The sequence below is a fragment of the Parasteatoda tepidariorum genome, chromosome 3 (assembly GCF_982258835.1).
Source record: "Parasteatoda tepidariorum strain Cologne lab strain chromosome 3, Ptep-v5.0, whole genome shotgun sequence".
Taxonomy (NCBI): Eukaryota; Metazoa; Arthropoda; class Arachnida; order Araneae; family Theridiidae; genus Parasteatoda; species Parasteatoda tepidariorum.
Genome location: NC_141757.1, coordinates 117,140,360 through 117,151,308, shown reverse-complemented (window position 1 = coordinate 117,151,308; position 10,949 = coordinate 117,140,360).

The window sequence follows — 10,949 nt, the reverse complement described above, 5'->3', positions numbered from 1 at the left end:
TACAGGTGATCACATTAATGTGACTGGCCAGTATATATATATATATATAATACAAAAATTATAAAAACTTTTATATTAATAAAACCATTAAAACTCTTTCGTTTTCAGAAAATGTCTTTGGTAAAGAATAGATGTAGAAACTCCATTTTCGGACTTCAAAGATGAAAACATACCAATGAATTATAATTATATTTATACTTCAAAGGATTCTTATTTTTAGAATCTTGCTCCTCTTTCACTTCCATATTAGGAAGCATTAAATGATTATCGATGATGCGTAGAGTTACAAACGATGCAGTGACTGAACCTTTTCACATCCTTTTCTGTTAGTATATAATGTTGGAGCAATGGTTTTTGCATGTCTTTTGCCGTTCGATGTACACTAACTGAACTTCGTCAGATTTGTCTGTACTTGTGTCGTACCCCCTCCATCTGGGAGAGTGGGTGCGACTTCTGCTTATACCATCGAACAATTCAATAAAAAGCTTGTAAAGAATTATGGCCTTCTGAATTCTCCAAATTTGACTATAACAATCGAAAAAATAACGAGGTTTTAACCCTGTTATTACACACACACACATATATATATATATATATATATATATATATAAGTTCATAACGAAGAACAAAACAAAGAAAAATAATAGACATATGAAAAAAAGGGGGGGGGAAATAATAAGTAAAAAATAACAAACAACAGTTTATTAAAAATAATAATAAATAAAAAAAATTTAAAAAATCAAAAAAAAAAAAAATAAAAAAATAAAAAAAAAAATTAAAAAAAATCATGAAATGTTAATTAAAAAACCGGAAAAAAGGATATAATCTTTTCTTCAGCCCACACGATTATATCCGCAAAACAGAGTGCTTTCTGATATTGTATCAATAAAGCCAAAGCTAAATAAATTAATACAATAGTGTGAGGAGCACTCAAAAAAATTTTTTAAAAAATAACAACAAATGACATAGATCACAAAAAGTACAAATAAGTAAAAATAACATGTAAAAACAGATAATAAAATAAAATAAAAAACATTAAAAAGGGGAGACTATAAAGCGAGCAGCAAAATCAGTTCAACTTACACGGACGAATATTTTTCAAGAATGATTTAATGATTTATATATATGATATATATATGATATATATATATATATATATATATATATATATATATATATATATATATATATATATGAATGAAGAATGATATATATATATATATATATATATATATATATATATATGGATGGATAGATGGATAGATAGATAGATAGAAAAAACCGGCCATATGAAGGATTTTTTGAAAATGCATTTATTAACTAGGATAATAATTTCAAACTTGCAAATATATTTCAAGTCTACATTTTTATAGAAAGCCCGAAAAATATATAAGTGAACAAATAAGAATTTAAAAAATCCCACTAGTTGTTGTTAAATATTTGATTTTAAAGCATGAATGGGCATTCCAAGTTATTTATTTACTAGAATAGTGTATTCAAAATTAAAAATATGTTGCTTCCATACTAATTTCAACGTTTTTTACGGGAGATAAAAAATAGTAATAAACAATAAATAGATAATTCAAAAATAGAAAAAAATGAATTATTTTTACACTAAGAAAGAAAAGTACGATCAAACTAGCAGAATATAGTACTATATTTATTACTGGTTCCATGAGAAAATCAGACATCTTGGTAAATGTTAACGAATTGCGTTGGTAAGGATTTTGATAGATAATATAATATAATTTTACAATGTGAGGCAAAATTTGGTAATTTTTCATGATACATTAGAGTATTGCTTAAAAATCATTAATTAGGTAAAAATTACTTAGTATCAATTTAGTATTTGTACTAAACGCGTGGCAATAAGTACTATAATTTTAAAAACTAGTGTTACCGGTAAACTATCAAATGAACAGAAATTTTACTAATGGTTTAATGAATAATAAACTTTTTATTAAATGGTATATTTTGTTTTCTGCTATCAGAAAATGTTGTTATAAAATGTGTTTCATGAAAAACGGAAAAAAGAAACACTGACTAGGATTGAAGTCAAATGTTAGCATCATTTCTCGATAGAAACTGCTAATCAAAAGGATGAAAATACATTTTTAATCTGATTAAAGTGTATTCATTTCAAAGCTCATTAGCCGGTTCTCTTCCAAGAATACTACAAACATCTAAGCTCACTTTTTCAGAAAAATATCTTGCTTAAAAGGAATGTAATATGATAAATAGCTATCAATTATCTATTCAGAGTAACTTAGTTATGAATATTCAAATGATGATAAATTCAGAAAAAAAAATATCAGTTGAAAATAATGCTGTCCTTTTAAATAAACGAGATTTTATGCAAATTTTCAGTTTTCATAAATGAAATAAAAGTTGCTACTTTCGGATGGAAAAACGCCGGAAATGATTTCCAAAATATATTTTTAAAGATATATGAATTGTTTGATTTTTACGCTTTTTGTTAAATCTATTCAATTACACTTGCCTTGAGAAATGCCATAATGCAAAATTACGGAGTATAGAAAGGAATATATTAAATTATAATTAGATTTAAAACTAAAAGTGTACCTTTTTTTTTCGTGAAATCAAACGAATTTCTCATTTAGGAATTTCTATTTTTCGTTTAAAATACATTAAAATTAATTTTAGGTGCAAAAACAAATGTAAGGGTACGAAATTAATGACAAACAATCATAAAAATTTTGCTTTGAACTAGCATTGCCTTATTGTTTAAATAAAAAAAAAATAAGTATGTAAAATAAATGTTCCAAATAAATGAACAGTTTTTTCAATTGTGATAGATCTTTAAATTTTTGAGTTTAAACTGTTTAAAAAATGTTGCTTCAATTTTAAATTTTTTGGTGTTAAATCTTAGAGTTAATTAGCAATTTTTTAAAAAAAGTATTTCTACATAAAGCGGCATAAAAAATTTTGCATTAAATACCTTGAAATGCATATTAGTATATACATTGAATAAAAAAAATCTGATACCTAAATTGAAAGGAATACAATTTTTTCATGAATTTTAAATTTCAAAAATAAACTCTAAACGTGCATGTGGTAATTTTTATTCGATTCAACTAACAGAAACTAATTCAATTAATTCAATTCAAAAAATTTATTTTTTTTAACTATTTTCCATGCGAAATATTTAATAGTAACATATTTAAAAGTATTATGTGCAATAGTACACTAAATACTACTGTATGTAACATCTCATTTGCTTATAATTTAATTAAACGGACAAGTATATCCCTGGTAAAACTTACCATTAGGGAAAATGATATGAATTTAAAATTTTTAATTATGTAAGAAATTAATTAACTTAAGAAAATAGTTGTATTAACAAAGTTTTGCTTACTTGTCTTAAGTAGTACAAATTTTTCTTTCAGAATATTGGCTTTAATCTCGATTTTTAAATGCTCCAAAATTTTAAAAAATTGTTAGCGTTGAAAACTATATGAGTCCAGGCTTAATAATTAAAATTTGGTTGAAATATACGATGCTTCTTTATTGAATATCCTAATATTCTAAAGAAAGAGATTGTTTAGTTTACTAGATGAAAAATTCATATTTTTACAAAATCTTAACCATAAAGAAAATAACTCTATTTGATGGTGTTCAGAAATATTAGAATGTTGGTACAATTGCAGCTAATATTTAGAGAAATATTTTAATGTTTATTTTTATCATTTTTTTAAGTTATGGAAACTTCTGATTTAGGATTAGTTTAATAAACAAAACATAGCTGACGCACTTGTTAATATTGGTACAGAAATCGCTATTTACAAATATTTCTGTAGAAAAAGTGTATAACAAATATTTTACGAAATGAAAGTAACTGCGATGGAAACTAGAACTACATCTGCTTTTCTTTGACTTTTTTTTAAACATTAATTTTATTTTATAAAAATAATTTCTATGTTTTCAGTCATGATTAAAAGCTTAACTCTTTCCTTTTTTAATATTTTCCCTTTTATGAAATTGTTTTTTTTTAATAAATTCTGTTGTGTGTAAGAAATTGAGTGAGTTGAAGAGTTGATACTTCTAACATAGATGTAAATAATTCATTAATATTACAGAAATATTAAATGTAATCAGACTGAACCGATAAAAAAACGGATAGAGGAGAGAAAAATTTGAATTATTGAAAGTTGAAAACAAATTCTTTCATTTTTTTTTCTTTTTGCTAAAACATTTTTTAAAATAAATATAGCTTTTTTTGAAAAGATATGCAAGCAAATAGGAGACTTAAATATATAGTTTTAAAATATACGTGAAACATCATTCATTAAAATTGAGGGATAAAAATCAAAACTATTTTAAACTTATATAAAAGAGAAAAGGAGAAAGAAAATTTTTCTAATTTAAAATTAACATTTAGTTAAATCTCTAATTATAAGTAGAGATCTAACAAAATAATAAAATCTTGTGTCTCCGATGATCATACTTGTTTTTAATTAAATTAATTACTACAAAGTATTTCTCATGCATAAAAGATAATGCATTTTTATTTTAGAAAATACCCAATTTGCAGCTGATTTTCATAATTCATTGTTCTTCATGTATTATACTAAACAGTAATAAAATAGTACTAAAAGAAAAGTATGTGACTAGAATTATTTGTAGTTTTTTTTTAAATACTTCAACCATGAAACTATTATTTACAAATTTAAACATGGCAGTAGCGAAAAAATCTTCATAAAAATGTGATTTCTTTTTATAGTTTAATGATATACAACAATTAATCTGTCGTTATTTTTCTAACATGTTTTATTGGTATTTCTGTGGCATTAGCCATTGTTATTTTCTAATTTATAATTTGTATCATTATAATAATTAAGTATCGGATTTTTTTACAATGTTTTCGAAAAATCTTAAAATCATTGAAAACTTTAGTTTTCCTTTAAAAAGTAAAGAAAAAGGAAAAAAGAAACATTATTTAATATTTTCATTAATATTTGATTTTCTTATGAAGAATCAAATTTTCTTTAAATTACTATAAAATGCAATTTTTACTGAACCAGATAAAATTAGTAACCGTTTTTAATTAATTAATTATTAAAACTAATTTTAATTAAATTTTTATTTTAACTGTGTAAACTATTATAAGGGTTTTCCATTTTTTTAATAATTTGTATTTATGAAATTAAGCTGTTTAGTTCCATCTCACGTTGAACGTATAGAAATCTTTCATGTCCGTTCAGTTAAATTCACTTTCTTTATGCTTATACAAATTTTGTGTCCAGAATACATCTTCTAGAATGTTCTTTTAAAAACAATCAAATTTTTGATTTTTCGAGTTTTATTATGTGTCATATTAGTATATTAAAATCTATATTTTTGTAAGAAAAAAAATCAAAAAACCAAAATGCAAAACTAAATTTATTCTGAAATTAACAGTGAAATAAAAATACTAAATGAATAAGATTCATTACTTTGATGTTTTTATAAAAACCATGAAAACTAATTTAAAACCTATAAAATGCAATTCAAACACAGTTACAAATATAAAAACGGGTTTCATTGAAATTTTTTATAAAAGCTTTATTTAGAACATTAGACTCTTCTAGAACAAATGATGAACAAATACTAGGTAACGGTCATTTAAACGTACGTATTGAATACTTTCATATGAATTTACTATTAAGAGAAATATTCATACTTGAAATATAAATGTAGCTTAACGCTAAAAGCGCCATAGCGGTCATTTTTATCTTTATTTTATTTTTCTGCAATTTCTTATGTCACTTTTGAAGATACACGTGAGTTTCGATGCTCATATTTTATGACTTTTCCAAAATTGTTTCTAGTTATACTATATCAAAAATTCATATCTGTCTGTTGAATAGTAAATTAAATAATTATGGAAATACCTAAATTAGCCAAAAGTGATTATTTAGACTCTCATTTTTAAAGTTTTGTGTCTGTCTTTTTTTTATAGAACTGTAAATACTATGCAGATGTATTATAGAACAGAAATGAAGGTTCACCGTGTTGAAGGAATGTCACGTGTGATATTTTTTGTGAACTTATATAATTTATTTTATATTAAATTACCGAAGGGAAAACATATTGCTCTTAATTCTGGAACCACTCCTTAGCAGGGGCACCGGAATTACTGCCTTCCGCCACAATAAAATTTACAAATAATTTTTTTCGTAAAAAAAACAAAAAACAAAAAAAATGAAGAATAAATGAATAACTACTTCACTAGGACACTACGTTTGAACAAAATAAAATTTCTTCTTAATTTCAGTATAACTACTTCGTCATGACACTTATATTTCTCTCTTCAAAATTAAAATTATATGCTTACTATATTGGTGAAAAAGAAAAAAGAATTATCATAGTTCGGAATTGTATTCATGCGAATGTGTTTGTAAACAATACCACAAAGTATAATCCAAGCATTATAAGTAACTAAAAAGATACGAAATGTGACGTAGGATTAGCAGACTAGCTGCTAAAAAATTATTCCACTATAGGTGACAGTTGCAGTGATGCCTTGCAATTCTTCTCAACGTTTATGATATTACTGATGCTTGAATTTTTTTCAATTCAGTCTTTGCCCCCTCCCCCAAATACTAATTGCAAATTGATTCTTGAGTTTGTTTAAGAACAACAAATTAGTACTTTGTACATCAGTTTGCCTCTAATTGATAAATTCAGTCTCTAAAATATAAGAAACATGCCTTTTAGTATCACAAGGCACAAAATAAAACGAATACTAGCCTTAAGAAATGTTAGATAACAATTGGTTGATTGTCACATTCACGTCACGCGGACATACTGCATACATTTACGCTAATGTCTATGGAACTTAACATAATGATCTAACAAAACTATTTTAAAACATGTTATGTGTTGATGTATATTATTTATATTCAAGTAGTTTGTTTATTTTTATATTACTTGTGTTTTCGCGATCTGTAATACAATATTACATTATATTACAGCATTTTCATTGCAATAATAAATACAAAAAACGTTTTTTAATGTCTAAAAACTATTAAAATATTGTATTTTCGAAATATATAACATATATTTTTTACAATATGTAAATATATTTATTATTACATATATATTTATCATAATATGTAAAAAAAACATGTACAAAAATTTTTTCTTTCATCTTTAAAAATTATCACATATTGTATTTTTCAACAATATTTATTATTTAAAAAATCATTTACTTTGAAAAAAAGCATCCATTTCTCATGAGGGTCAAATTGACCTCAAATGCCGTTTTTAGGTAAGTCCAAAATCCGGCTGTTCTAGAGTTAAAAAAGTGCAGTTTTTTAAAAAAAAAAAAACAATTCAATGTTAGTTTGTTTTAATTAATTTATGCTTCATACAATCATATTAATGTATATAAATTTGAAAGAAAATATCTAAACAAATCTGAAATTAATTTTTCTATAAAATAAATAATAAAATAAAAATAAATCGGATATAAAAGCGACAAGAAATGTTAAAGCTGTTTAAATTGTGGTTTCATACTTTTATCCCTTTTTACAGAACCCTAAAAACTAATTAAAAGCCTATCACAATGCAATTTTAACTCTGAAATAGAAAATAAATCACTTCAAATAAAAATTTTTTTAACAGCTTTGATTAGAACATACCTTAAAATAAATTCCTTGCCCTTCTATAACAAATGATGAATAAATGCTAAGTAATGATCTTTCAAACGAACGAAGTACGTATTGAAACCTTTTATATCAATTAAGTAATAAATAAATGCAATTTTCACTTAAAAATTTATTTTTTAAAACAGTTCAATTTTAGTTTTTTATAGTTTATATATTTGCCACATAATCATACTAAAGTATACTTTTTTATGAAAAAAAAAGTTGAATAAAATCTGAAACGTAATTTACTATACATTAGACCATTATATTTTAAAATAATGAATTAATATAAGTGACGAGAAATGTTATGACTGTTTAAATTGTGTTTTGATATTTTTATAAAAACCCTGAAAACTAATTTAAGACCTGTCGCAATGCAATTTTAACTCAGATATAAAAAAAAGAAACACTTTCGGTGTAACTTTTTGTAACAGCTTTGATTAGAACATACCGTCAATTAAATTCCCTGCTTTTTCCAGAACAAATGACGTCTCGCTAGGTAACGATCATTCAAACATCTGGACAAGAAAATCCACTTAGTCTCAATAAATGCTTTTGTAAGCATGGTTTGAAAAGTGAAATCTCATGAGTTTTTTTTTCCCTAAATAAATGACATGTCTAAGCAATTACATATTTTTTTTCTTTCTCTTCAAATTCATTCTGTTTTAAAGAAAGATACTGTCTCTATCTGTCTTTTAAAATTGCCTAGCGTAATTTGTTACAAAGAATAACTCTATTTTTAAAATGAACATTGCGTTTAACAATTTCTTTTTTATTGTATTGATTTTCTAGACAAAATCATTGAGCGATTTATATTTTTGTTCTAGGTAAGAATTGTTAAATTTAAAGAGTAAGAGGTAAAGTAAATATGGACTTATGGTATAATTGCGTATAATGAATATACACTAATAGTATAATAACGTATACAACAAATGCATTTGCAAACATGGTTTGACGAATAGACTCTCTTTGTTTTTGTTTCCTAGATAAATGACACGTCTAGGCAATTACATTTTCTTCCCTTTGAGATCTTTCTGTTTTAAATAAAGATAATGTTTTTAGCTGTCTTTCAAAATTTCTTGACGTAATTTATTTCAAAGAATAACTCTATTTTTAAAATGAACATTCCGTTTAACAATTTTTCAATTTTTTTTTACTTTAATGAATTTCTAGACAAGACAAGTGAGTGATTTATATGCTTGTTATTGGCAAGAGTTGTTAAATGATAAAAGATTACATGATTACGCACATGTTGTATTACTCAAGATTACACACTAATTGTATAATCACGAATACAAAAAATGCCTTTGTAAGCATGGTTTGAAAAGTGAGATCCTTTTTTTTCTCTCGAAATAAAGGACATGTCTAAGCAATTACGTCTTTTTCTTTCTCTCCAAATGTATTCTGTTTTAAAGAAGATACTGTTATTAACTGTCTCCTAAAATTGGCTAGAAAAACTTGTCTCAAAGAATAGTTCTATTTTTAAAATGATTAATATGCTTATATAGCTTTTTTTAATGTACTGTTTTTCTAGACCAGTTTATTCTATATTCTAGATTAGATTATATAAATTATATATTCTTCCTATTATTAAGAATTGTTACAATTAAAGATTACGCAATCAGACACAAATTTTACATTCTCGTAACACAAGTGAATTTTATTTGCAACATATAATTCTCTGTTAGAATTACCATTCTAAAATTGCGATAAAATAACCGTCAGCAGTATGTCCATATAATTAACCGTAAAGTTTTCGGTAAAGAACATTTTTATTTTTACGATTTTGAAAACCTTTACAACTAGTATGGTTAAAAGCACATGAATACTAAATTAAATAGTTTTTTTAGCCTTTCACTACTAGCACGGTTTCACAACCGTAAAAAGAAATTAACAGGGCATTGGAGCTAGACTTTTCGGTTGGTAATTGGTATGGTCCAGTTAAATGTTTCTAGTCAACATAAATGAAACTTCTCTTTTTGAAACAAGGTCATTAATTAATCAAACTTAACAAAATGCACGGCCAGTGTGTTTATCTATCAACTACTGTCGAACAATCAAAAGAAGAATGAAGTAGCAAATTAACGTCAGTAACTTATATGAGAAAAATCAGAAGAACTTCAGGTCAATTCATACATAGAATTATAGAATAGCAGCGCCGCCACAATGGGCATTGGTGAGTGCAGGACACTAAAAATTGTTTTATGTTTCGAACGGAATGGAGGAATATTGTAGTGTCAACACTGGGACATAAACCCAGCTCTGCCGGACATGATACTGACTGATAAGCCTTCTCGGCGGCAATATGATAGCAGTTGCAAGGAACTAATTTTCTTCGTGACGTGGGATTAGTGAGTGCGATAAAATTCTGGTTATTATGAGTATTAGGGTGAAAGCAGTTAATAAATAGTTTCTCTCAATTACCAGTTCGATTTTCATCTTATTCATGGTTATTTTACTGTTCTGTTTGAATATTGTAAAATAACAATTAAATAAATTGTAATTAAATAGTACTGAAATTTCTAATAGTGTGGGAGAATTTGAAACAAAATTCTTTTTCTTTCACCAATGTGAACAGAAAGTTGAATCTCGCTGCTGAAAAACAATGTTTAATCATTATTTAAGCTGATTACTGACAACTTAATTAATTATTAATTATTTAAGTTGTTTGAATCATTACTTCAGTTGATAAAAGCTATTTTAACAAAATAGATTTCCTTAATGCAGATTCATAAAATTAAACATGATAATGAAAAATTTTCTGTCCAAACACATAATGGCAGATGCATTGAAGATTGTCTTCTTTATAAACCTAGTTTTCTGCATACTTCTGTATATGAAGAAGAAACAATATACTTTTGTATTCATGGTTCTAAGACCATACTGGTTGTTACTGGTTTAAAAACCGCAAAGGTAAAACATGTTTTTTCCGTTAATTTTACGAATAATGGAATAGGCATACTGCTGCCGGTTATTTCATAATATTTTTAAAATGAAAATTTTAACAGTGTGATATACAATACTGTTTAATAATACTACTATATGATACTGCTAAACTATACAGTTATACAATGCTCTATAATACATTAATGTTATATAGTGTTTTAAGGAAATAGAAGGCTGCAATGTAATATCCACAGATCAAACCTGATAATGCAAAACCCTAATTTTTGAGCATTTAAATATATTTAAAAATGAAATAATAAACGAAAAAATTCTTAAAATCAGTACTATATCATATCTAAAAGTCATCAGTAAGCTAAACTGAAAAGAACAAGGTGTTTAAAATCAGTATTATTA